The 25,772-nt window shown below is 46.4% G+C and overlaps 1 long non-coding RNA gene across 1 annotated transcript in view; it reads left to right on the top strand.

Moving 5' to 3' along the window:
- Positions 1–25,772, top strand: part of LOC103658980 — a 95,259-nt gene that overhangs the window by 10,029 nt on the left and 59,458 nt on the right. The window lies entirely within an intron of this gene.

The raw sequence follows: 25,772 nt of genomic DNA, 5'->3' as shown, positions 1-25,772 counted from the left end.
ATTACAATATGAATGTGTGTCTAAACTGTATGTAATTTAATCAACCCTCTATTAGTAGATATGAGGGTGGTCTTCACTTTTTCACTAATATAAATAATTCCCCAGTGCGCATCCTTGTGGACAAGTAACCAATATTTACAACAGTTTCATTCTTCTTTTTTTAAGCTTCTACATGTGTCTTTAGAGTCTCACTTTCTAACCCCAAACAGAGACAGCTTTTCTGTGGGGAAGCACAGCACTGAAGGGAGCTGAACTGTTTGGGTTCCAAAACCTTTACTACCTTGCCCTACATGTATGACTCTGGACAAGTCACTTCACTTCTCTGTGCCTCAATTTCCTGTTCTGTAAAAAACCAAAAAGTCCTCATAGAGCATAAAGCATAGACTGAGTGAGTCACTATGTTGTACACCTGAAACTAATGTAACATTGTGTCAACTATATTCCAATTAAAGAACAACAGGGGGGGAAAAAGTCCTCAGGATTGTAAAGATCAAATGACTTAATACTATACTTGCCATCAGTGAATGACTGGATAAGCAAAGATGGTACATCCCTACACGGGAATATTATTCAGCCATAAAAAAGGAATGTAAGCATGGTACCCATAGTTAATAATACTGACTACATATTTACATATATATATATATAAATAATATATACATTGTATGTTTGAAAGTTGCTAAGAAAGTAGATCTTAAAAATTCTAATCACAAGAAAAAGACTTGGTAACTATGTGTGATAATGGATGTTCCTTAGACATCATGGGGATCATTTTGCAATATACACATATATTGAATGAGGATGTCTGACCTCTGAAACTATTATAATGTTATGTATCAATTTTATCTAAAAAAAAATAGGATGCAGCCTGATACCTGCTAAATTTGAATAACCTCAAAAACATTACACTAAGTGAAAGAAGCCAGACCCAAAAGGCCACATATTGTATGATACCTTTGGTAAGATATATCCAGAATAGACAAATCCATAGAGACAAGAAAGATTAATGGGGGACAAAGAGAGAGGGCAGTGGGCCGTTACGGCTTATGGTATGGGCTGTTCTTCTGGGGTGATGAAAACGTTTTGAAACTAGAGAAAGGTAGTGGTCACACAACATTGTGAATGCACTAAATGCCACTGAACTGTACATTTTTAAATGGTTGTGATGTGAATTTCACCTTTAAAAAAAATAAAGCATTTTATAGTTCCTAGCATATAATAAACAATTAAAATATTATTAGTACTTGTCACTCCCTCCAGCCAGCAGAGACTGTTAACCTCAACTGTTTTCAAAACAAGGAAAGAAGGCATTAAATAGCAGACAGGATGATGGGTCCCAGGCCCCATGGAGAGGATTTTCCTGAGGCCTGCCCAGTATACAACTGCTAAGATAATAACATTTTCATCTTGATGCAAGGACAACATGGAAAACTGGGTCATGGAATGGAATTGGTAGCTCTTAGAGAGTCTCTAGTTTCATTAATGTGGCTCTGGGAATCGAAAGTTGGAAAACGATTCCACTGTTTAAATATCTGTGGCAGCTACACCCTTCTTCCCATCCGCATCATTGCTCTCTTAGTGTGGGCTCTCTCACTGTCTCTTTTCTTCCTGAGATATAATCCACATGCCATAGATTGACCCCTTTCAAGTGTCCAATTCAGGTGTTTCATATATTCACAAAGTTGTTGTCTTTTGCTTGGACGGTTGCAGTAGTCTCATAGCTAACCTTTCTGGTGCACTTATGTACTTCCTGGTGTACTCTTCAGGGTTGTGCTTCCAACTTCAGCTGCTCTGATCTTTCTGAAACCCACATCTAATCGTGTTCCCTTCCTCCTTTCCCTACTTCATTTAAAATACCTCACAAGCTCCCTACCCCACAATATAATGTCTGAATTCCCAACATGCCCAGTATCTGCCTCCTTTCCAGCCTATCCTCTCCCACTGCCCCACTTTCACTATTACAAACCACTTCAATAAAAAATCCTTGCACACACATCTCAATAAACTTGTCTGAAAATTTTTGTTGTGTATATTCCTAGAAGCAAGGCTTCTAGATACAAGAATGGGCATGTTTTAGGGTATTGCCAAGCACAACAAGTACTGCCAACAACATTAGGTATTTATCATTCTAAACATCTTTACAATTCTTATAGATGAAAATAATGTCTTTGTTTTAATTGGAACTTCTTAGCAAAGTTGTACGTATTTTCATAATGTAGACTCTATTTCCTGTTCCATGAAATGCTTGTTTATGTCCTTTTCACTTTTTTTTTTAAAGATTTTATTTATTTATTTCACAGAGATAGAGACAGTCAGCGAGAGAGGGAACACAAGCAGGGGGAGTGGGAGAGGAGGAAGCAGGCCCATCGAAGAGGAGCCTGATGTGGGGCTCGATCCCATAACACCGGGATCACGCCCTGAGCCGAAGGCAGACGCCCAACCGCTGTGCCACCCAGGCGCCCCTATGTCCTTTTCACTCTTAGGTTGTTCATTTTCTTTCTCATTGATTTGCAAGAACTTTTTATTTATGTAGGATCTTAGGACTTGTAATGTATGATGCAAGTTTTCTCAGGTTGTAGTTAATTCCTTGCCTTTGTTTTTGGTGTTCTATTGTTGACAAAGAATTTCAAACTTTTGTGTAGCCAAATTTATCAGTCTTTTCCTTTAGGTTTCTAGCTTTCACATCATACTTGCAAGGTCTTTCCCACTCAAAGATTACAAAAATGTTCACCCATGTTTTCCTCTGCAATGTAAATGGTTTAACTTTCCACATTAAAACTTTCTCTCCTTTGGGTGTTTACGTTGTGAGGAGGGAGATAAGATTCCAGCCATATTCTGTAACAGTGGCCAAGAGCCTTGCTTTAGAAACCTAAGGACAATGGATTATGGATCCAAACCGATGACTTTGGCAAGTCACATTCTTGGTGTCCCCGTTCCCTGTTCTGTGAAATGGGAAAAACCACAGAACGCGTTTTTAAGTGTGCGGTGAGAAGTCAGCGAGGTGATGTGGTGACGTGTATACAGCAAGAGCACAGTGGCGGGGGCAGTGTAAGCCCTCAGTCTGGGTTAGCTGTTTTTCCTTCTTCAGAGCTAGTCTTCATTCTAGCAGCTCTGCTGGCGGAAGCCTCCTTCTTCCCACAGCTGTGAAATGCCACCTGTTAAAGGTAGCTACACGCTAGTTCCCCAGGCGCACTGTGTTTGCTTCTGTTCTCACTCTCCTGTCAGTCTTTTCGGGGCCCTGTTCATCAGGGCCCCTAAAGTTTGCTCTCTTCTGGCCAGTGAGGTCTTCCCACCCCTTGGGTGCCCAAGCCGTCTGCCCTCAGTAACTCCCTCCTCTTGTCTTACACCCCCTCAGGGCCAGCAGCCCCCTCCACCCTCTGTCCCAAGTCTACTCGTAAGTTTTCTTTGAATTTACCAAGCAAGACAGGACCTTTTATTATACCTACTTTGCAGATTCAAGAAATAGAGAGCTGGAGAGTTGCAGTTAGAACTTTTTTTAAAAAATATTTATTTATTTGAGAGAGAAAGAGAGCACAAGCCGGGGGGAATAGCAGACGGAGAGGGAGAAGCAGACGTCCCGCTGAGCAGGGAGCCTGATGTGGGACTCGTCCCCGGACCCTGAGATCATGACCTGAGCCGAAGGCAGACGCTTAACCGACTGAGCCACCCAGGCGCGCTGCAGTTAGAACTTTAAAGTAAGACTGCGTTCTCCTCTCAGCTCTGCCACATACCGGGCAGTTTGCCCTCTCTAAGTCCCACTTCCCATCTGTGCAACAGGGACAAGCATCCCTACCTTTGGGGGTCGTTACGAGAACCCAGTGGGGATGTGCACACCTTGGCATAGTGCCTAACACACGGGAACGCCTCAGCCTCCCCATGACGAGGCCTGCCTATCAGAACATCCAGTTCTAAATCCGCACAGGCTTGCTCTGCCATGCTGCCTCCCCCGAATCGGGACTGTTCAAGACCCAACAATGCCTCGGGGAGGCCTTCAGCCCTCACCATGGTCTCATCCAGGCCCTTCTCTGGGGACCTCGTCTTCTTCAGGGTGCTCATGCCAGCCAGGAATGTGCCCCCACTGAATGCACCTGCAGCCTTTCTAATTGCTGTTGCTAAACATATAGGACGCCCTGTACTATGCAAGCAGCACGCCTTCGTCACCATGGTGATCAGGCAGCTTCAGTCCCCAAACACATTCCTTTGCAGCATGTGTCTACCAGGGACAGAAGGGAGCCAGTGAGGCTGAGAGTCTGGCAAAGGAGGCTGGCCCCGTCCCCCAGTCTCTGAGAACTGAGTGACCGGGCCACTGCCTTTTGACTGCATGAAGGCCATCCTTTGGAAACTTTCCTTGTCAGCCCCAAAAAGCACACCTTTCCCTCACCTGAAACTGATTCAGGCACTCAAGCTCACACGAGAAGGAGACTCCACAGGTGACAGCTGTGAATCTGGGCAAATCAGAGGGTGCGGCGTTCACCGGGGCTTCCGGAAGGCTCAGGCTTGGTGGTAACAGAGCAAATCCCAGAAGCACCCACAAGAATCCTCTTTTGGAAAGTTCTATGAAGGCTGGAGCAAGAAACAAAATGTAGGTGCCTCCAGAGAACCTCTTGCTTCTACGGAAATTGTGAGACAAGCTGTTCCTCCTTAAGGCTCTTGCGCTCCTAGGGGCCAATTGAATCAGAATCTTGCGGGTGGCAGCGGGCTTTGATGGGAATTTTTCCCAGGTGACGGCCCATAGCCCTGATGGAAACTCCAGGTGAGGCTCTCAGGATTATCACGCGCTTGAGGGAAGCTACCAGAATTGGGAGTTTTCTTGAAGGGCCGGCAAGGAGGCTCTGACCTCGAGCAGGGCAGGGTCGTTTGTGAATGTGCTCCTGATTTTGAGAAGGCCTGTAAGGCCACAGTCCCTGTGAATGAGAGGGGGGGTTAAGATTTGGGGGTAGGGGTGAAGCTGTGGTTGAACAGAGATGAGTCTCCGGCTGTCGCGGCCCTTGTCCGGGCCCTGGCCCCAGGCGTCCTCCCGGGGCTGAGAGGACCTACTTGCCCAGAGCCTGCGCACTCCTTTTGAAACCATGCCCTGGGTACCTGGGATTCTGGAATACCCACCCAGGCGCCCCGAGCCTGCTTCCAGCCACGTGAGACCTGCGCCCTGGGTCCATCTTCCCCAGGGAACGCGGTGCAGCAAGGCATGCCCCCCAGGGGCTGCCAGAGGGTGGCTGGCTGCGAGCTGCTGTGGGGAGACTGGGCTGAGCTGTCTGTACACCCGCAACTCATGAGGCCATTTGTGGTAAGAGATGGGCGTTGGTGGGTGGTTGAGATGGGCCAGGGGCCGGGGACCTGCGTCTGTGTTCACGCTCCACAGCTTCCGAGCCAGGGCTGGTGTGTGCCCCTGATCTTGGAGAACCAAGAGCTCCGCTTTTCTCTCGAAGGCGTTAACTGCGTTCTCCAAATCACCCCTCTGTATATCCCCCGGTCTCTGCCGTGGTGCTCCCCCTGTATCTGCCTCCTGCTCTCCTGCCCAGCCTTCCAGGCTTAGCCCAGGGGTGGGCTCCTCAGCAAAATGTCCTTGGCCTCCCCAGGTGGAGCCCCCCTGTCCCCACCCCCAGTGCTCCCAGCACTGTTGCTTGTCTGCTGCCCCTATTCTGGGCACAGTCACCCTCACCTGCACATAGGGGCAGAGAGCTTTGTCTCTCCTGTACACTGCGCCTGATTTTCCATTGGGTCCCAGCCCCTGGCCGCCACACCTGGCATGGAAACACCATTTAAGGATTGGCTCATGAACTAGATGCAGTCATTTCGGTAATTACGGGAGGAAGGCTTTGGAGGCTCCTCTGATCTTTATCTCAAACTCTGGTTTCTTTTGGAAAATACAGTGCTTGTTCTGAAGGGTCAGTTTCTTCTGTTGAAGTAAAGACTGGGTGTGGTACTGATCTGCTCTAGAATTTCCAACCTCTGAGCTGCCTCCTGTGTGTGGAGACTCCCCCACCCTGCTACCCCCCACCAGCTACGTGCAGAAGGCTGGGCAAGCAGGTGCGTCCCTGTTGCCAAAAATCCGGGGAGCTCAGCTGCCTGGGGAGGAGGTGACCACGTGTCCTGGTTTGCCCGGGACAAGCTGTGTGTGTATCTGCTGCTCTGGAACTATTATTAATAGGGCTCCTTTCCCTCTCAAAAGTGCCCCATCACTTGATAAGATAAATTTGGGGGCCTCTTAGTGGCAGAATCTGTGTCACACCGCCAAGCTCATCAGCCTGAACATTTGCACTGTTTTACTTGAGTTCTGGGAATTCTTAGATTTACTGTATTCTCAGAACGGTTGGCAGAAAGCAAGGGGAGTTTTCATGGCCTCATTAGGAGTCCTAACTGGTTCTCTTTAAAATCCAAGAAAATGGTTATAAATATTCTGTCCAATCCACTGGCTCTCAGGCTGTGTTTCCAGAGGACACCGATGAAGGAGTCCTGAGTCTGTCAAAAAATGATGGCTGTGTCCCATGTCACAAGGAAATTATGAGTCAGTGGATAGAATGGACTCAAATTCAGTTTCTTCTCCAGGGTTTTGTATGCCTTTGGGAGCCGCTCCTGCTTGCTAGCTGGTGGATAAATACACAAATGCTAAGTGAATATGAATTTTTAAAAATTCAAGGAAGTGTTTAATAACTCACATATTTTTAATGAGGTGAGAATTATGGCCTACTGGAATAGGGTCCTATTTTCATTCGGTAAAATTCGTTGTAGTTTATGCAATGGAGTTTAACATATCAACACATCGTAGTGCTTCAATATGCAATTAGCATCTAACATCTGAGTCCTGATAAGTGGCGGGCAAGTGCTGAATGAGGCCGGTACAAAATCTCGTGCACCCTCAACCCCGCGAGGTAGGCACTATGGCCACCCCATTCCATGGAAGAGAGGACTGGGGCTTGGGGAAGGAAGAAAGCTTATTTCAGGTCTTACAACTTCCGGGTGCTGGGCCACCTAAACTCCTTTGACATCCTCCTTGAAACATCCTAAATAGTCAATACGCTAAACAAAACAAAAGACTCTGTCATTTGACCTTTGCCCTTAGGCTATGTTCCGTAGCAATTAGAGAAGGCTCCTGACTTTGGGGATACCTTCTGAATTTTCCTTTTGACTCCGAAACAACCTCTTGTTTTGCTAGTTGTTTTTTTTTTTTTTCTAAGGGCTGAGGTTAATGAATCTGGAAACACGGAGGCCACCTCCTGTTAACTAAGCTGCTCACCAGCCTGGGGACCTCTCCAAGCAGAGAGCTCCGCACACTTTGTCCTGGCCTGCTCCTCAGGGCTCTGTTTCTTCCAGACCCCCCACTGCAGTCCGCTTCCTCCTTTCCTTAGCTTGCCTGAGAGGGCGCTTTGGGAGGCTTGTAATCGGGCACACACAAGGTGCTCAATAAACACTGGCTCTAAGAATGAATGGGTTACATGAAGGAAGCCATGACTCCACATCACTTTCAACAAGGCCGAACATTGCATTTTGCCCAATCCACTTGCTGCAAGTTTCTGGGTGACCGCCAGGACATTGAATCTCTGTGTTCTCCGGCTGATGACAGGTAGGAGACTCATGGGTGGTGTAAAGCTTCCCCTGGTCCTATGACCTCATCAAGACCATTGGAAGGTGGAGGAGGGAACCTTACCTGTCTGTACTTGGCCCACCGAATTTGCCTTTCACAGCGGGTGCTTTTCACTCCCCGCCGAGCCTTTCCCTGCTTCCTACCTCTGCTGCTGTGGCACCGCGGGCTAACTGTCATTATGGGACCTGCCCTGTCCTCATGCCCAGTAGGCACAGTGCCATCTGGCCCCACCCACCTCCCACCTTCCCATTTGCCTCACACTGAGCATGCTCTGCCTTCTTGTTTCCGTGATTGGCAGCCAGCCCCCTGCGCCTGAAGACTTGTCCTGCCTCCTGGCTGTCTGCAGGGAGGACACAGAGAGGTGGCTAACCCAGCTGAGATGCTTTCCTCGCTCACACAGGGAGCGCACTTACTGCCAGAAGTTCTGAAGGCCTTTGTGTCCCCCTGTGGTGTCAGAGCCAGAACACACTTTGCATTCCAATGCTGCAGTTTTCCTGGAAAGCTCTGGGCTTTCTCTCCCGTGCTGGTCTCATTTCCTTTTAGCTCCAGGCAGGATTACAATGGGTGGTATCTTCTGGCCTCAAGGCTTTCTCCCATCCAAGACCAGAGCCTAGGTCACTTCCCTCCTCCCAACCCAACCCCTTATGATTTTTAAGTAAGCTTTATGCCCAGTGTGGGTCTTGAACTCATGACCCTGAGATCATGAATCGCATGCTCTACTGACTAAGCCAGTCAGGCACCCCTCCCGTATGATTTTTAAAACAATGTTTACTCTTTAAAACAATTAGTACCAAATTTATGTAGGGCACCTGGGTGGCTCAGTCAGTCAAGCATCTGCCTTCATCTCAGGTCACGATCCAGGAGTCCTGGGATGGGGGCCTGTGTTGGGTTGGGCTCCCTGCTCTGTGGGGAGTCTGCTTCTCCCTCTGCCCCCCACCCCCGCTTATGCTCGTTCTCTCTCTCTCTGTCTCTCAAATAAATAAAATCTTAACAAAATTTATACACACACACACACACACACACACACACACACACGTATATACCTATATATTCATGGAAGGAAATCTAGAAATCCTGGAAACAAAAAATCTACCACTACCTTATACTAATATCCATTGGCATTTTTCTCTAGATGTGTCTAGTCTATTTTTTTCAGTCTGACTGCTTTATTGATTATTAGGAAAAAATACTCCTGATAGCCTTATAACAACTTTACTATTAACAATTGATTCATTTTTGATGCATTCCCACCATTAAAAAGTTTTTAATTTTGGTAGTAATTTTAGATTTATAGAAAAGTTGCAAAAATATTACAGAGTTCCCTCATACTTTTTACCCAACTGTCTTCCATAACTATGGTACATTTGTCAAAACTAAGACATTCGTACTAGTGCCATACTATTAGCTAAACCACAGATCTTATTTGCATTTTACCAGTTTGCCCCTTAGCATTCTTTTTTTAAATTTTTTAAAAGATTTTATCTATTTATCTTAGTGCACCAGTGGTGGGGAGGGAGAGGGACTAGCGGACACAGCCTAGAGCTCTGGAGCTCAGAGCTCAACTCGGGGCTCAATCTCAAGACCCCGAGATCACGACCTGAGCTGAAATCAAGAGTCAGAGGCTCAACCAGCTGAGCCACCCGGGTGCCCCCCACCCTCATGAATGTTCCTTTTCTGCTCCAGGATCACATCAGAACACCATGTTTATGTTTCTGTAACCTTCTTAAATCTGTGAAAATGTCTCAGTCTTTCCTTGTTTTTCATGACCCTGGCCCTTTTGATAAGTACTGATCAGGTATTGTGTAGGATGTCCCTCAATTTGGGTTTGTCTCACGATTTTCTCATGATTAGATTCGGGCTCTGGATTTGGGAGAATAGACAGGAGTGAAGTCGACTCCCTTCTTACTGCATGACATCAAAGGGTCTTTACGCCTTCGTTAATATTTATATGCATATAATTTTGATAAAAATAGAACATCTTTCCATATTATTATGGGTTCTACTATAGGGATGGGAAGTAACCCATCAATTATGACCATGCTCCAACCGAGGTGAGACCTCAGAATCCTCCCAGCACAGCCCTCTGGGCAGCCAACATCAGAAGCCTATATGTTGACACATTTTGCCAGTTCTGTTCTACATCAGTTTTTAAAGGCTGCAAAAGAGTTTATAGAATGGTTGTACCCTAATGTGTTTGTTTAGTCCCATATTGGGTCGCTACTGTTTTTTTTCTCTCTCCTTTCTCCAATTTTTAAAGGAAAGAATCCTAGTACTATTTATTATTGGATCAAAATGAATAGATACTTTTTGAGACTTCTGATGTATATTTTCAAATTGGCTCCAGAATATTTTCATGGATTTATAGCCCCAGTAGTAATGAAAATGTTTTCCTAAAACTTTGTCAAAATTTGCTATTATTAGGAAAAACAACAAATAGAAAACTATCATTTGACAGTTAATCCCTTTTTATTGTTTTTATGTGTACTTCTTCAATTACTGTAGAAATTGAGCTTTCCTTTATAGGTTTATTGGCTATTTGTATTTAATGTTTTTTTAGACTACGTATGTGTGTCCTTTGTCCATTGGGAGTTGTTAGCCTTTCCTTGTTGATTGTTAAGGAGCCCATTATAAATCAAAAGTATCCATCATATATCATATTTGTTGCAAAATTTTCCCAATCTGAAAGTTGTCTTTTATTCTGACATGTTTTTAATGTACAGAAGTTTTAAAGTTTTATTTAGTGAAGACCTAAGTTCAATTCCCCCCCGAAATGAACCGCTCATCCCAGCCTGATTTATTTACAACAAACAAACTTTTCGTTCTTCACTAATTTAAATGCCATGTTTGTCAAATATTCTCCTATAACTCGAGTTTTCTTTCACTGGTATCTATTTCATTCCGTGGAGCTACACACCAAATTCTGCACCTCTACTTCCTAACGTCTTTTTCATAGCTTTATAATACTGTTTAATGTTACATAGAACAAGAGCCTCTTGTTGTCCTAGTTGTTTTTTTTTTTTAAATTCTAGCTATTTCAATGATGCTTTTTTTTTTCTGATAAATTTTAGGGTTATGTAGACACTTTTTTGAACTTCCACAGGAATATTTACTGTAATTATATTAGGTGCATGCTGTGGATTAATTTGGGGGAAATTGCTAGCCTTTACATAGTCAACCTTTTTATTCAGTTCGTCGGTCTTTCACTTTGTTCACATCTTTTATATCCTTTTGAGAAGAATTTTGCTTTTTTCTGAGTTTTCTATGTCTTGGATTCATTAGTCAAGTTTTAACTGCTCAGTTGAAACAATAATAAGAAATAAATTTCCCAGCAGAATGTTTTTTTAACTATGTCAGTGTGGGCTGGAGATAAGGAGGAAAATGACCAAAAGTCCTTGTCAAAGGAGAGGTAATTTGGAATAATTTGCAATTTGACAGAGTGTGGTTGATGGAGCCAGACAGGCGTGGGGTCAGCTCCCAGATTCACATTCACCAGGCCAGGATTTACTCTTACGGGCCTTGCATCACTTCTCTGTGAGATGGGGGTAGTGGCCCTGCAGGAATGTTAAGACTGGAGCTTGTGTGGGCAAAGTACCCAATATAATACCTGGCACATTGAAGTGCTCAATAAACGGTTTATTTAAAAAAGTCATACCTGCTTCCCCGTCTTCCCCACCGTCAGCTCTAGGCAACCACAATCTCTTCTCTGTCCCTGAATTTGCCTGCTCTGGACGTTTCATTTAAATGGAACCATACAATTTATGGTGCTTTGTGCCTGGCCTCCTTAGCTCAACATTCTATTTCCAAGGCTCCTCTATGTGGTACCGTGTATCTGTACTTCATTCGTTTCTGCCAACAAAATTTTCTATATAGATACACAACATTTTATTTATCAGTTGATGAACTTCTATGTTGTTTCTAATTTTTGGTTATTATGAATAATGCTGCCATGAATATTTGTAGACAAGTTTTTCTGGGGCTGTAGGTTTCAGTTGGTTCAAATGGTAACTTTATGTTTAACTTCCTGCCAGACTGTTTTCCAAAGCGGTTGCGACATTTTATACTCCTACCATCGGTGTATGAGGCCCCATTTCTCCACGTCCTTGCCAACAATTGTTGTCTTTTTATTTTAGCCCCTCTAGTGGGTGTGAAGTGGTATCTCCTTGTAGTTTTGGTGTTCGTTTCCTTGATGCCTAATGATGCGGTTGTTCGCTATTTGTATATTTTCTTTGGAGAAATGTCTATTCAGATCCTTTTTCATTTTTTAAATTAGTTTTCTTAAATTATTGAATTGTAAGTGTTCTTTGTATATTCTAGATATAAGGACCTTATCAGATATATAATTTGTAAATATCAGATGTATAATTTGCAAATATTTTCTCCTATTCTGTGGATTGTATTTTTACCTTCTTAGGGTGTAAACTGACGTCAGCCAAAGTTGACTTTTATTGGAAAGCAATTTCAGAGAGCCCTGGGTGTACAGATTTCCTTATCGGTCCCTCTTTCATTTCTCCATTCTTTCCTTCTCTCTCTCCAGACAGATTTCACTGCTCTGTCGGAGCTGACCAGCCCAGGCTGAGACCAATGCTTTAGTCCTATCCTAAGCTCCAAAAAGAGAGAATCTGATCCATTTTCATTTAGATGAACTGTAGCCAGGGAAGTCACTGTCATGTAATGGGAAGACAGCTCTAGGGGATTGTAGAAGGCTGAAAATATACCCCTAAATTTCTCTATTATCAAATTGAGCTTGTCCCTCCAAATTTGTGTGCCTTTTTACAACAACTCTCTTTGTTTTGGCATCGCTGTGTCTGCGACAAGGGGATGGCTCAGGCGAGAAATGCATTAAATCATTTCTTCCCTGCCCCCCACCACCTGTGTTCAGGCAGTCATTCCAACCACCACTTGAAATCCCTAGTATGTGTCAGATATTGTACTCGGTGCTAAAGATATGGGTGTAACCCCAGTACATTTTGGGGCTCTGTATGGCTCAGTTTATGTACTGAGACATATTTTAAAACACACAGTTTATAATTAAACTTAATTAAAACCAAATTGTAATTTTTTACCTGCAAAAAGAATTAAGGAATATTAATGGGGAACAAATCCCCAACTCCTCAAACCCTTTCAAAATCTCTTTTCCTTCTTTTTCTAGCGAATAGTAGATGTTGTCAAATTCTGTTTGAACTTTTCCCAATGCCCGGTTTCTTCCTAGAGCTCAGGGCCTCTTTCTTTCTACCCATGTTTACAGTGTTATCACAAACATTTTATAACTTGGCCGGTAAAGACTAAACTCTTTTTAGGGGGTAGGGAAAAGGGAAAATATGAGTAGGCAAAGAGAAATTCTCTTCGGCTAGTTAGGGATGGGAAGAGAGAAAGAACATATTTCTATCACACAGAGGTGAATGGGACCAGATACTTACCCGGTTTGGTAAAGTAGCCTGACCAGGAACACAGATTAAAAGCCAGCAAACCTCTTCTTGGGACAGGGCAATATATCAGGGAAAGCCACACAGAGGTTTGAGGGGTATGTCAAAAAGAGTAGCAGTCTCAAGAGGGGTAGAATTCGTCACATGGCCAAAGCATGACTTGGAGAGGAAATTTTATTGCTTCTGATTTACAAATGGGAAAAATTAGGTCACTTACACATCCAGTAAGACCCGATGAATAAATGGCAGAAGTAGAACTAGAATCCTCCTGTGGCTTTAACGACCACATTTTTAACCAATGAACCACACTACTGCTCTTAACGGAAACATCACTTTCTCCAAATGTTCCTGGCTACATGCAGATCCTGGGGCTCAGCCCACAGAATACATTGGACCTCACAATGATTGTGGTGAAGAAGGACTGGACCCTAATTTCAACACATCGTTATTTCCCATCTTACATCTGGAACGGACAAAATAGCACAGAAGTTTGGCTTTCTTTTGCAAGGAACTTAACTGGAATTTGAAAGAGATTTGTGGTGGCTTGACAAGGAAGCCTGGCTCTTTCAGCACGGGCCACCATCTGCCGTCCTGCACAGGAGCAGCTCTTCCTGGCGACTGTTTGCAGCCTGCCCACCCTCCGTCACTGCCTGGGGAGAGCCCTTCTTGCACTTGAGCTGCTGAGCATTTCGGATTGCTCCTGGGAAAAGTGTGCTCTGATGAGCGGAGAAAGAGGAGCATAAACCACATTTGAAGGGTAGCTGTCAAAAGGCCATCCATCCGCCTATATGTTTATTCATGATCTTTTTGGATTTTCCAATCAACCGAACTTGGAAGCTTGCCTGTCAATGCAGCCGGTGGAGACTCTCCTCAGTCTCTGACCCAGGAATCAAAGCAGAGCTCCCTTCCCTGCCAATGCACTGTCTGGGACGCCGGCCGGGTGCCCGGGGCTGGGAATGTTATTAGATGCTTGATAAATATGTGTTGAATCTTGCATAAATTCACTTCCTGAAACCTGTTCAGGGATGGTGAAAGGGCAGAGGGAAATGAGAAAAAGTGCCCTTGTCTTCTCCTAGGAGATTGATTTAGTTATTTTATTACAAATAGACATGCAAATTAGCATGTGCTCAGCGCTGGATGGAAATCCATCCATTAACTCAGATAAAATTCGAGATATTCCATTGGGTTACGTTTTTAGGAATTTAAAAGTGACATATCTATAAAACTGAAAGCTAGAAAAACTCCAATGTGATCAAAGATCTATCTGAACAAGGAGAAGATATGGTCTTGACCCCCAAGGGGTGCATGTGACAAATGCTGAATCATCCCCCCTAGATATACTATCGTGAAGAACACCAGTCCTATGGGAGTTGGCAGGAATTAGTAAGTTGGGAGGGGGGCACCTGGGTGGCTCAGTCAGTTAAGCTTTGGCTCAGGTGGTAACCCTGGGGTCCTGAGATGGAGTCCCGCCTCGGGCTCCCTGCTCAGTGGGGAGTCTGCTTCTCCCTCTCCCCCCCAGCTTGTGCTGTCTTGCTCACTCTCAAATAAATAAAATCTTTAAAAAAAGAAGGAGAAGAAGAAGAAGTCGGGAGGAATGAGATCATTTGGGCCGGAGGTGGCCAGGGATTTTATTTATGCAGGGGGACCCAACTGAGCTAGCTAGCCTGTAGGGGGGGCTTTCTGGAGGAAGCGTCTCTGGAACTAAATCTTGAAGAATGAGACAAAGACAATGAAGGATAATTCCAAGCAGAAGGAACAGCATGAAAGGGCTTTGGGAAGAGAAAGAGGTTCGGTTTTGCTGTAGTGAGAGATCTCAGAGACGAGGCCATAACCACGTGAAGGGCAGATCACAAACAGTTTTGTAGACTTTGCTGCAGGAGCTGCCAAGCAGAGGCTGGAGGCAGGGAGTCCCATGAAGTTACCTGATGCGAGTAAATAGCAAAGAAGGGCTCTTTGGCTTTGATAGTGGAAAGAAATGAGACAGATGGGGAGACCTGTGGGTACTTCGGGTGTCAGTGAGAGTCCGAGGTAAAATGTTCTTATGGGCGCAGTCAGCCTGGTAGTGACTAACGCCATACACCACGGGCTGTGACGGGGCTGAGATCTTCCCCTAATTGCAGGGTCATGAAATAGCCTGCTGCCAGGTAGATGCTGACGGAAGACCAAAGACTCCTGAGTCAGGGACCAGAGACTTTATGACTCATGGCAACAGCAGGGTCCAGAGTGTCAGCTGTCATACCTGCTCCCCGAGCCCCATGGCCCACAGGGGCTGCGCAGCTGGGTCCCGCTGGACCTCCCCACACGCAGTGGGTCACCCACAGGAAAGGAATGATGGGTCTGCGGTGCCCACCGCCTTAGAGCAGGGCGATCTTTGTCCAGGAGGAAGACGTGACCTCATCCCTCAGGGGTGCTTGCTGCAAACACAATGTGGGGAAACAGCCTGGGACCGGCTAAAGAAAGATCAATGCCCCTAGTAAGATGTGTAGGAATGCCAGCTGAGAGGACCGAGGATCGGAGTTCAGTTCCCAGCTCTGGCTCTGGTGAACGTGGGTAGCAGACTTAACCTCTCTGAGCCTTGGTTTCCTCATAGACAAACTGGATACTTTAGAGTTTGGGGGGGGGTTGTTAAATGAGGTCGTATGTATACAATATGGCACAAGAGCTGGTATACAGCAAGAGCTCAGTAAACATTAGCTGCTAGAGTTATTCTCTCTCACTCTCTCACACACGCCAATGTTTCAGGGACTCTGTTTTGTAATTCTGAAACCTTCTGTATTCAGTTTCCATGTGGTTGTCCCCACCAGGTTCTGCCTTTGCCCAGCTTCCTCAGGCTGAACCCTCTAAGTGGACAGTGCAAAGGGCCAGAGCAGCTATCCTCCAGAAGCTGTGGGGGATCATCCTTAGCCCAGCAGGAACCCCCTCAGCCAGGGGCACCCACCACCTCTTCAAAACCCAGCTAACCACTGATGGACACTGAGGACAAAAGTCTGGCCTCCTTGTCTCATTGTGGTGTCAACTCCATATGTGGAGTCCATCTTGCTCCAGAGCTCCCCATGGGAAGGCTGAAGCTAGACACCAGCTGAGACCACATCCCTGCCTTCCCCTTCCTCTCTCACTCCCCGTGTCTTGAGAGCACCCCCTCACTAAATCAAGTGCCCTGAATCCCTGCCTCAGGCTCTTGGCAGCTCCTTGGGAACATGGCTCAGGACTGACCATCTGCTTAGTTCTTGATGCAGACTTCACCTCAGACACCGTCTTTCAGGACTTGGCTCGATGTTGTGGAGCCCACCAGGGCAACTCTTGCTCTCAACCCTAGCTCCCCAGTCTCTGGCACAGGGAGAAGAACCAAATTCCTGCTTGAATAAGATAGGAGTTTAGAGAATACTAAAGTCATGAAGCATCCAACCCCTCCTTGACTTCTCCAGGCCATATTTGTTCCCATTCTGCCTGCGAAGTTGTTGCTCCATGTTTGACTTTCCTGCCTTCTCATTTGGCCACGAGCACCTAGGGGGCAGGACTTACAACCGAGTGGTGGCCGCATCCTCAGCATTCAACAAGGGCCTGCACGCAGTGGGTGTTCAGCAAACGTTTGAGGAACTGCATTTACCCAGAGTGAAAATCAGTGACAGCCAGGACCACCAAAGAAAGCAGACGGCAGATGGCCAAAGTGAAGGGTCCTGGAGGGACCCACCAAGAGACGGGCCCTCCTGGGAAGACGGAAGATCCCAAAGAGAAGCAGCTGCCAATGACTGGACGTAACGTGCACCAGACATGCTGCCGTGGGTGCCCTGTAGATGCTCATTTAGTTCTTAAGATCATCCGCGGTACGTTCTCTTATCCCCTTTTTACTAATGAGCTCAGAAGTAACTTGACGAGTATAAAGAGTGAGAAAGTGGCAGAGTCCGATTTCAAGCTCTTGTCTGGCTGTTCTCTTTCCATTCTGACAGCATCTTAAATAACATCCTGGAGAGTCTGGAATTGCTCTTCCAGGAGTCTGAATCCCTACGGATGCTGGAGCTAGGCAAGGCTGGCTGGCAGCGGAGTGGCAGGCCGGCCATGTGGCCGCTGGATGGAGGTGGATGGGGAGTTGGGGAATAGATCTCCTCTTTTATGGGACCTGACAGGAACATCACAGTGGCCGTGAGGAGCCAGCAACAGAGGCCGAGCTGATGCAGTGGATTGTCCAGCGTGACACAGAGCAGCCAGGCTGGGCGCCCGATCTGCTCAGACCTTCTGGCTCTGGGTGGCGGGAGCCCTGGGCGCTGAGCTGTGTGACTCTCGCTGGGCTCCATTTCTCATCAGCTGAGGGAACGGGCTGGCTGTGAAGCTTTCTTCCAGCTCCGAGTCCCGGGTTCTCAATCAGTGAAAGGTCTGATGCTTCCCATCCCTCTTTGCTCCTCTCTGTGTAAATCCTGGGCTGACGACCAGCGATCCAAGTCCCTCAGCCCAGCCAAGGCGACAGAAAGCCTGACTTTCTCAGCCTTGAAAAGAGCTGACAGGCTGTTCTCTGGGCTCCCCTCTGCAGGCAGCATTGACAAGGGCTGGAAGAGGGGGACTTTGGCACGGGAGCCTTCTCAAGTTGTTCCACAGAGGACCTCTTCTCTTTCCCAGGCATGGTGACAAATACTGCTGCTCCCTCTGGCTGGAAGGGCCAAGGGGGTGCGGACAAGGTTCCCATGCCTGGGCTCTTAGGAAAATTGCAAACGAAGGAAAAAATGCTCATGGGCTTTTGGCTCTGCTTCTTGACCTGATGCCAGATGGCCACTAGGTTCAAAATGACATCACTATTGACTATCTGAGTAATTTCTCTGTTTGACCGTCTTGAAAGAATAGCTACCTTGGCAACGGATTGTTATCAGTTCCTTAATGATTTGGGCTGAGGAACAAGTTTCCTTTATGTTGAAAACCAGTGGCCGGAGCACTGGACCTGGCTGTACCCCCCACCCCATTGCTGAGCGGATGCTACAATGTTAGGAAACAGAGCTGGGTTTGACAGCCGCGCTTGTCTGTTGAGCAGCAAGGGCCAGGTCGGCAGAGCGGGGATTCCCGGTGTCACCTGCCCTCCCAGCAGTGGGCTGCTCACTGAAGGCTGCTCAGCTCTGCAGGAGGATCTGACGTGACACATCCAGCACTGCCCCGAGTGCAGTCACCCTCGGGTCCTGCCAAGGCCACTGGGAGTCTGGTTCCTGATGCTTCTGCTCTCTCTGGCTTCTTGCTGCATCCATCACTCGATCACTGGATGCCATGCATTGTCCTCTGGGCTTCAGATGAATTTAAAAAGCAGGATGGATTATCCAGGAAGTATCTTAAAAAACAAACAAACTAGGAGATTCACAGCAAACAGTTGGCAGAGAAAGGTGCAGCGTGGTTTTTAAGGGCCATGTGGAATTGTAGAAGGTGGGGGGAGCGTCGAAGGCGAGCAGACGATGCTCAGAAAGTTGAGAGGCTTTGCCCAAAGCAACACGGCTGCCAAGTGGCGAGGCTGGGATTTGAAGTGTGCCTCACTGCCCTGTAGGGGGTGAAATACTGGGCTACGTCAGTGAGAGCTAGCAGAGCCCTGAATGTGCTTTTAAAAAAACAACTCTGCATAATAGCAAGCATCTCTGCACCTTGACCATGCAGGGGGTCACCAGCGGTGCTGAAGGAATGAGCGGTTGGCCAGTACGTGGCTCTGAGGTTCTCTCGCTGCACATAAGCACAGAGGGACAGAGCCACCCCGCCCGCTCCTGACGTTTGATCTTGGGCTTCAGTGCGAGAAAAGCTTCCAAGCTCCGGCAGACCTCCCTAAAGCCTCCCAAAGGCTTCCTGCAGGTAGCAGAAAGGCTGCCCAGGCCAGCTTGTCCAGCTTTGGCCGACAAAAAGAGGTCACATTCAATCCTCTAAATCCAGGGAAGAAAAGGCAAGGGGACCAGAATTATTAAAGGCCAACTGTTTTGGGGCCTATGCTTTACATATGTCATTTCATTTCTAATTTACCATGAGCCTACGGGTAGTTATTATTGTGCCCAGTTTACGGATCAGAACACTGAGGTCCAGAAAGGACAAAGAATTTGGGTTAATAGAATGAAGCTTTTATTGTGTATAGCAGATACTGAAATCCAGCCATGGTCTTTATCTTATAAATACCTTGGGTTGGAAGTAAGGACACTCAGCAGGGGAAGCAGGGGCCACATCTGCAGAGACTGAGCACTGACGGAAGATGGAGAAGGAAAACTCTGCTGCTTTCGATAAGTAACTGAAATCTGAAAAAGGAGTTTCCTCTACACTGTCTTTACGAGAAGGCCAGTACCTTGGACGCCCCCTCCACAGTCACTGCAGGGCTGTGGCCAAAGGCACGGGCTGGGGCCAGACCCCTGGGGTGAGAACTCTAACCCTGAAAGTGCCTAGCTGAGCAACCTTGAGGCAAGTCACTTATTGTCTCCAAACCTCAGTTTCCGTATCTGGAAAGTGGGGATAGTAACAGTCCCACCTCATGGGGTTATATGAAGCAATTCATGTGAATATTGAAATCAATAAATACTAGCTATTATTATAATTTTTCCTTTGACGGATAAATGGAAAGCTTCTTTCGCAACAAACCTGTTGTCCTGTATTTTGTTATAAATGGGTCAATGAGGGGCCCCTGTGTGGCTTCCAACTCTTGGTTTCGGCTCAGGTCGTGATCTCAGGGTCATGAAATGGAGCCCCATGTCGGGTTCTGTGTTCAGAGCGATGTCTGCTTGAGACGCTCCCTCTTCCTCTCCCTCTGTCCCTCCCCCCTCAAATAAAATACATAAATCTTTTAAAAAATGGCTCAACATTGAGCTCAATTCCTATGTCAAAAGCATTTTCCACATTATGTGGAATCTCTAAATCCTTGAAACAGTTTGAGTGTTGGAAGTGACCTTCGTTTTTGTTGTGGTAGAAAATTTTTGTTTGCCTTTAATTGGTTTGAAAGGAAAAGTTGCTGGAGGGTGGGCGTGGAAAGCTAGGAGTGGGCAAGAGGAGGAGGTCCTGGATGACTGGTTGACTATCAGTGTCCCCACCAGTGCTGGGAACTCAGAAATGACAGACTACTTCCTGTGTGGCCCCAGTCCCACCACTGACAAGTAGCGCTTTACAACTTTGGATGGAAAAGAGAACAATAAACAGTCTGGAAGGACTTCTGACACAAGAGCTAATTTCTCAGCAGAATCTAGACCGTCAAAGATGAACGAACGCAAAACAGGAAGCAATGAGAAAAATGACCTCTGTGTTCAAATGAGAGAATATTCTGGCATCCCTGGATTTCATGTTAAGAAATTAGGCCTTTACCCCAGACTGCAGGGCAACTTGAACAAAATGCAGTCTGATGAAGAGTGTGGTACGCAGAAACAGGTCACAGTTACAAGCTCCTGGTCAGCAGTTGGACATAGTGGCCCAAACGTGAATTTCTCAGCCTCTTTGTGGATGAACTTTTTCTCCCTCAGTTTTTATATGAAATCGATCAAATCTCAGGGCTATGAAAAACCTTTCCCTTGTCAAATCTCCCAGCCCCAATTATATCGTGAGATGGAGAGATTTTATTCCTCAGGCTTTGTCTTGGAGAGAACACCAGATAGTTGGGGGAGAAATTGCTTGATATGTCTCTTGGGAAGGAGAAGTAGTCCCCAAAGACATAGTCAAGCACTGAAGTAAAAGGGACAAAAGAGATTTGTGTTGCTCCTGAGAGGGAAGGGGAGGTGAGGGAAGGAGTATGTGTAGTTGGTTCCTACCCCACCACTTTTTTTTTCCCGGTATAATTAACACACAGTGTTGTATTAGCTTCAAGTGTAAAATATAGTGATTCAACAATTCTCTACATTCCTCAGTGCTCATCAGAACAAGTGTTCTCTTGATCCCCTTCACCTATTTCACCCATCCCCCACCCACCTCCCCTCTGATAACTATCAGTTCTCTATGTTAACAGTCTGTTTTTCGGTCTCTTTTTTTCTTTGTTCATTTGTTTTGTTTCTTAAATTCCACATGTGAGTGAAATCATATGGTATTTGTCTTTCTCTGACTTTTTTTCACTTAGCATTATACCCTTTTTAAAAAAGATCTTATTTATTTAGAGAGAGCATAAGTGGGGGGAGGAGCAGAGGGAGAGAGAGAATCCTCAAGCAGACTCCCTGATGAGTGTGGAACCCAATGCAGGGCTTGATCTCACAACCCTGAGATCATGACCTGAGCCAAAATCAAAAGTTGGACATTTAACCGACTGAGCCACCCAGGTGCCCCAGCATTATACTCTTTAGATCCATCCGTGTTGTTGCAAATGGCAAGATTGCGTTCTTTTTTTTATAGCTGAGGAATATTCCATTGTATGCATCTATCCACTTATCTATTGGTGGACACTTGGGTTGCTTCCATAATTTCCCACGACGCTTTTATATTCACTGCAGTGGCTGACTTCAGGCCGTGCTCGGTGTGGGTGAATTTTAATTGTGTAGGGTAGAAGCTGGCAAAGGGGCTGAGCTTTGCACTGAAGTGATGTGTGTGAAATGGAGAGGGCAGGCTGTGAGCTAGAGGGGCAGCTTGGGGTCTGGATTACAGATAGTTACCCACCGGCCACGTCTGCCATCCCAGTAGCACCTCTGAACACCGAGTGAGGCCCCGCTCGAGAGTCTGAGCTGCGGGTGGACGTGTAGACGGGCCTGGCTGCCTGGAGCCTGCTGCGGAGGCTGCAAGATTCTCATTCACTACCACCAAGCGGGGCATTGTATTTTCCCAAGTCTGTTGGATGGTCAGAGCCCCATGCCACTCAAGCCAACGCTCCCTCTCTCAGATGCACTTAAGGCAAACTTCCAGTTCACCCCAGAGCCATATTGCACGTGCTGTTGGGTTTGAACTGGGGCTGCAATGACCAATTCAGTGAGGTATGCACACCAACTTTCTTTTGAAGGCATTGAAGACCCTACCAACCTTTCATTGGCCGTGCATTCCTCCAGCACCAACTCAAGATTCACCCCAGAATTGCATTTCCAGGTAACCACAACTTAGTTGCAGTTACTGATGTCAGTCAGTAAGAACTGAGAATCCCAGCCTGGCCACTTTCTGGTTGTGTAGCCTTTGACAAGTGACTTGACCATTTTAGACCTATATTAATTTTCTTAACTGAAAATGAGCATGTGTGAGAAGTGTTCAGCAAATGTTTGGCACATAAAGTGTCCTTAAGGAATGATAAGTTTTGGGAAAGTTTGTAGACTCTCAAACCATGAATAACTCATAATTAAACAAGCTGGCATCCACCTACTATTCATAAAACAAATAGATGAAGTATGAATTTATTGATAAATGACTTAAAATTTTATTTAAATAAAAGGTATCTGCTGCACAAAAGGATTCCTCTTTAACTTTCCAAAATTGTTCATCTCTAATGGCATTCAAATCTTCCTAAAGCATCACTTCTGTTGTGTTATTCTCCTATGCAGACATTTTCATCTTTCTCTGTGCTGGCTGAACCCTGGGGCCCCCTCTATAGCCTAGCACCCTGGGTCCATGGCAGAGACAACCCAGTGCCCTTATGAAGCCCTCCTCATCACACCCCTGCTGCAGGCATGTTGGTCAACCTGCTCGTCTAAAAAGCATGCTCTGTCATCCAGAGAGAACGGCCATCCTGTTCCTTAAGCCACTGGACTTGGAAGAAGTTAGTCATAAGCAGGGCAGTGAGAGGAGGATGGGCCGAGTGGAGACGGACCCCTGGGTGAAGGGGGACGGGAATGGGGGGGTAAAGAGGGGGTGGGTCGTCACTAGCTGGGGGAACAGCCAGAAATGACTGTTGGTAATGAAGAAATGAATGCAAAAATGAGGAAATACAGCTACAAGAACAAGAATTTTGGTGGAGCGGCCAGAATCCTACATGTTGTCGTGGCCCATAATCTCCAGCAGCACTGGGTGGAATCTGCCAGTCCAGCTCGTATGCTCTCCCCTTCTGCACCATAATCTTCTTAGGCCACTCTAACGCTCAGTAAAGATAATAAACACACTGTCTTGTGCCAATTGTGTTTGAGAGAATAAAGGAAGGGACCAAGAGGGGTGAAGCTGACCTTGAAGGGCAGTCCATCACAGAAAAGTCTGGATCATCAACAGAAAGCCTAAATAGTATGGGAGAAACTAGAGCAGTGGTCCAGGGAGAGCACTGACAAGCAAACCTCAACCCCAGACATTCCCATTTTCCCTTTTGGCTTTCCCGCCCTCTCCCCATCCCTCACACCTTCCCCGTCTACCTTTAACTTGTAGTCTGTTTTGTTCTTTCCTGTGAGAATGAAGGTGCTGGACGTTAGACCTGAAAGCCATTTTGACAATATCTAGAAGCAAACTCAGGGCTCCCATTTGTCCCTCTCCAGTCGTCCACTGTGCAACCTGGTCTTGGTGTCGCCTTCCCACTGAAACAGTCCAGGAGTACTGACTGATTTTGCAAGAAGAAATAGCTGTGGTTCAAATCTCTTGCTCAATTTTTCAGATCTGGAGATTTTGCCACACAACCATTCCAACGCCAAGAATTTGTACCCCTGAGGCTTTCCTCTCGTCATTTAAGATTTTCAAGAAGATAATTTAGCCTCAGTACTGGTTGCCAGATTGACAGCCTTAAAAACAAGAGGTGAAATCCAATCTGGATGGAGCCTGTGCCCGTTGTCTATTTTTAGGGGAAAGATTATTCACCCATATGGCTAGCTGGGAAGAGAGTGGGGGTGGGGCTGGGGGTAGGGTAGAGAATTAAAATGGCCTTGACCCTAAATCTCCTGCTCTCAGTGAGGGGGTGGGGGTGGAGGGAGGGGAGGAGTGGAGGGTGGAAGGGACAGGAATTGTTCTGGGTTTGGGAGGCGTGTAACCCAGAGTTTCCCAAAAACAATTGGATACTTTGCAGAGTGATAAAAATAATCCTTCCTTCTAAAAATAGCCCCCCCTGGAACCAGAGGCCTGGATTTAATTACAGTCACTATGTATTGAGAATGTACCGAGGTACCCAGGCCCGAGCTGGTTCTTTGCAGATATCATCTGGTGCAACCCTGCCCTGACCCCACGAGGCAGGTACTTCTAGCCCCGCTGACAAATGGGCACATTGAGGGTCTGAGCAAAAAATCAAAGTCAGCTCGTCACTTAACCTCAAATGGTTTCTGTTTTCCTCAAATGTCCTCAGCCAGAAGTTCCCACACCTCAATGCACAGTAGAATAAATGGAGGAGCTTTAAGATAAATATATATATATTATAAATATTATAGATATATAAATATGTATTTATATATATATGTGTGTGTGTGTGTGTGTGTATAAATAAACTCCTGGGATCTACCCCAGTTCTGCTAAACCACAGAGTTGGGTAGGGGCAGAAATGTTTTTTTTAAGTTCCCGATATGATTTGGATGGACGGGCTGGTTTGTGACAGCCGTCTGAGATGCAGATGGGAACAGGGTGATTTCAGGAGTGCTCAAGGACTGCCATCGCCCTGTTCTTCAGCCTTGGGCCCTCAGTGTCCTCCCATTACTCTCTCAGTCCCTCCGCTGAGTCAGACTCCCTCTGATCTCGGAGCTGTCCCCTCCATCCTCACGTCTCTGCTCGGATGTCCCCTGCTCATGGCAGTCAACCCTGTCTGACTGACAACCCTGTCTCACACCTGAATAGTGTGACAGGTCTCGGCCCTATTCTCTCAGAACACATCACAATCTGTAATTGTACGTCACAGGAGTCTAACAAATTGATGGTGGTCTCATCTGTTAGTAAGCGCCATAAAGGTGGGGACGAAGTCCCTTCTACCTAAAATTGTACCTCCTGGGCCTTCGATGCCTGAAGAGGGGGACTGAGGGACAACCTGGGAGGGTTCAGAAGCCGGGGGAGGGGAGCGCAGTTCCAGGCCTGGGTTTGAGCTAATGTCCTGCAGGACCGTTTGGCAAGCCCTCCTCCTCTCTGAGATGCTGTCTCCTCACACGATGAAAGAGGTTTTTTGACCTTTTAGGCTTTACTCTTCGGAAGCCATGGAGACATAGGGTCCAAGAAGATTCGTGGAAAGTAAGTGGCCTTTTTTGGTTGCCCTTTTTCGGCAGATGCCGCGGTTCTCGTGCTGTTTGCGCGCAGACGCCCAGTAGATGTGTTTCTGAGTGAGCTGTTCGTGTTCCTGTGAGACTTCGTGACCTTCCGAGTGAACGACCTGGCAGGGCCCACACTGATACTGAAGAAAGGAACTGCTGGAGAATTCTCATACGGGGTTCAGCGAGAGTACGGCAGCGTGACCACATGCGTGAGTCCACGCGGCAGAGACTCAGACAACAAAGAAACTTCTCCGACTCAAGTCCTAAAATCATTTCTTCTTCTTCATAGTTGTTTCTGGCGTTCTGCTAGCAAGCACTTACAGAATGACTCGATCTAGTTCAATCTTGTCTTCTCAGTGTGACTACAGTTGTGTGTATTTGTGTATTGTTAACCTTAATCCTCTGCGGAGTATTTCCAAATGACCGTGAAGATGGAGTTACTCTTCTAAACAGCTTGCTCTCATTGTAAGCACCGGGGGTTTGTGCTGGGAATCCTGGCGGCGCCGAAACTTCACCAGAAGAGCTAGAAGAGGTTCCGTTTGTCCTCTTGTCAATCTGAGGCCACGTACTGTGAGCATTAAGAGGAAAGCAGAAAGAGGAAGTACGCTGAACCTATCGAGGTCCTTCGGTTTTGTGGATCTGTTGAAACTCACTGCAGTGGCCAGTTGGGTTGGTGCTGTTTACTTTATTTTCCTGGGTTTTGAGCTAATGTCCTGCAGGACAGTCTGGCTCTGCACTTCT

The sequence above is a fragment of the Ursus maritimus genome, unplaced genomic scaffold (assembly GCF_017311325.1).
Source record: "Ursus maritimus isolate PB19 unplaced genomic scaffold, ASM1731132v1 scaffold_3, whole genome shotgun sequence".
Taxonomy (NCBI): Eukaryota; Metazoa; Chordata; class Mammalia; order Carnivora; family Ursidae; genus Ursus; species Ursus maritimus.
The sequence above is the reverse complement of the archived record's forward strand: the minus strand, read 5'-3'. Positions and strand labels throughout refer to the sequence as shown.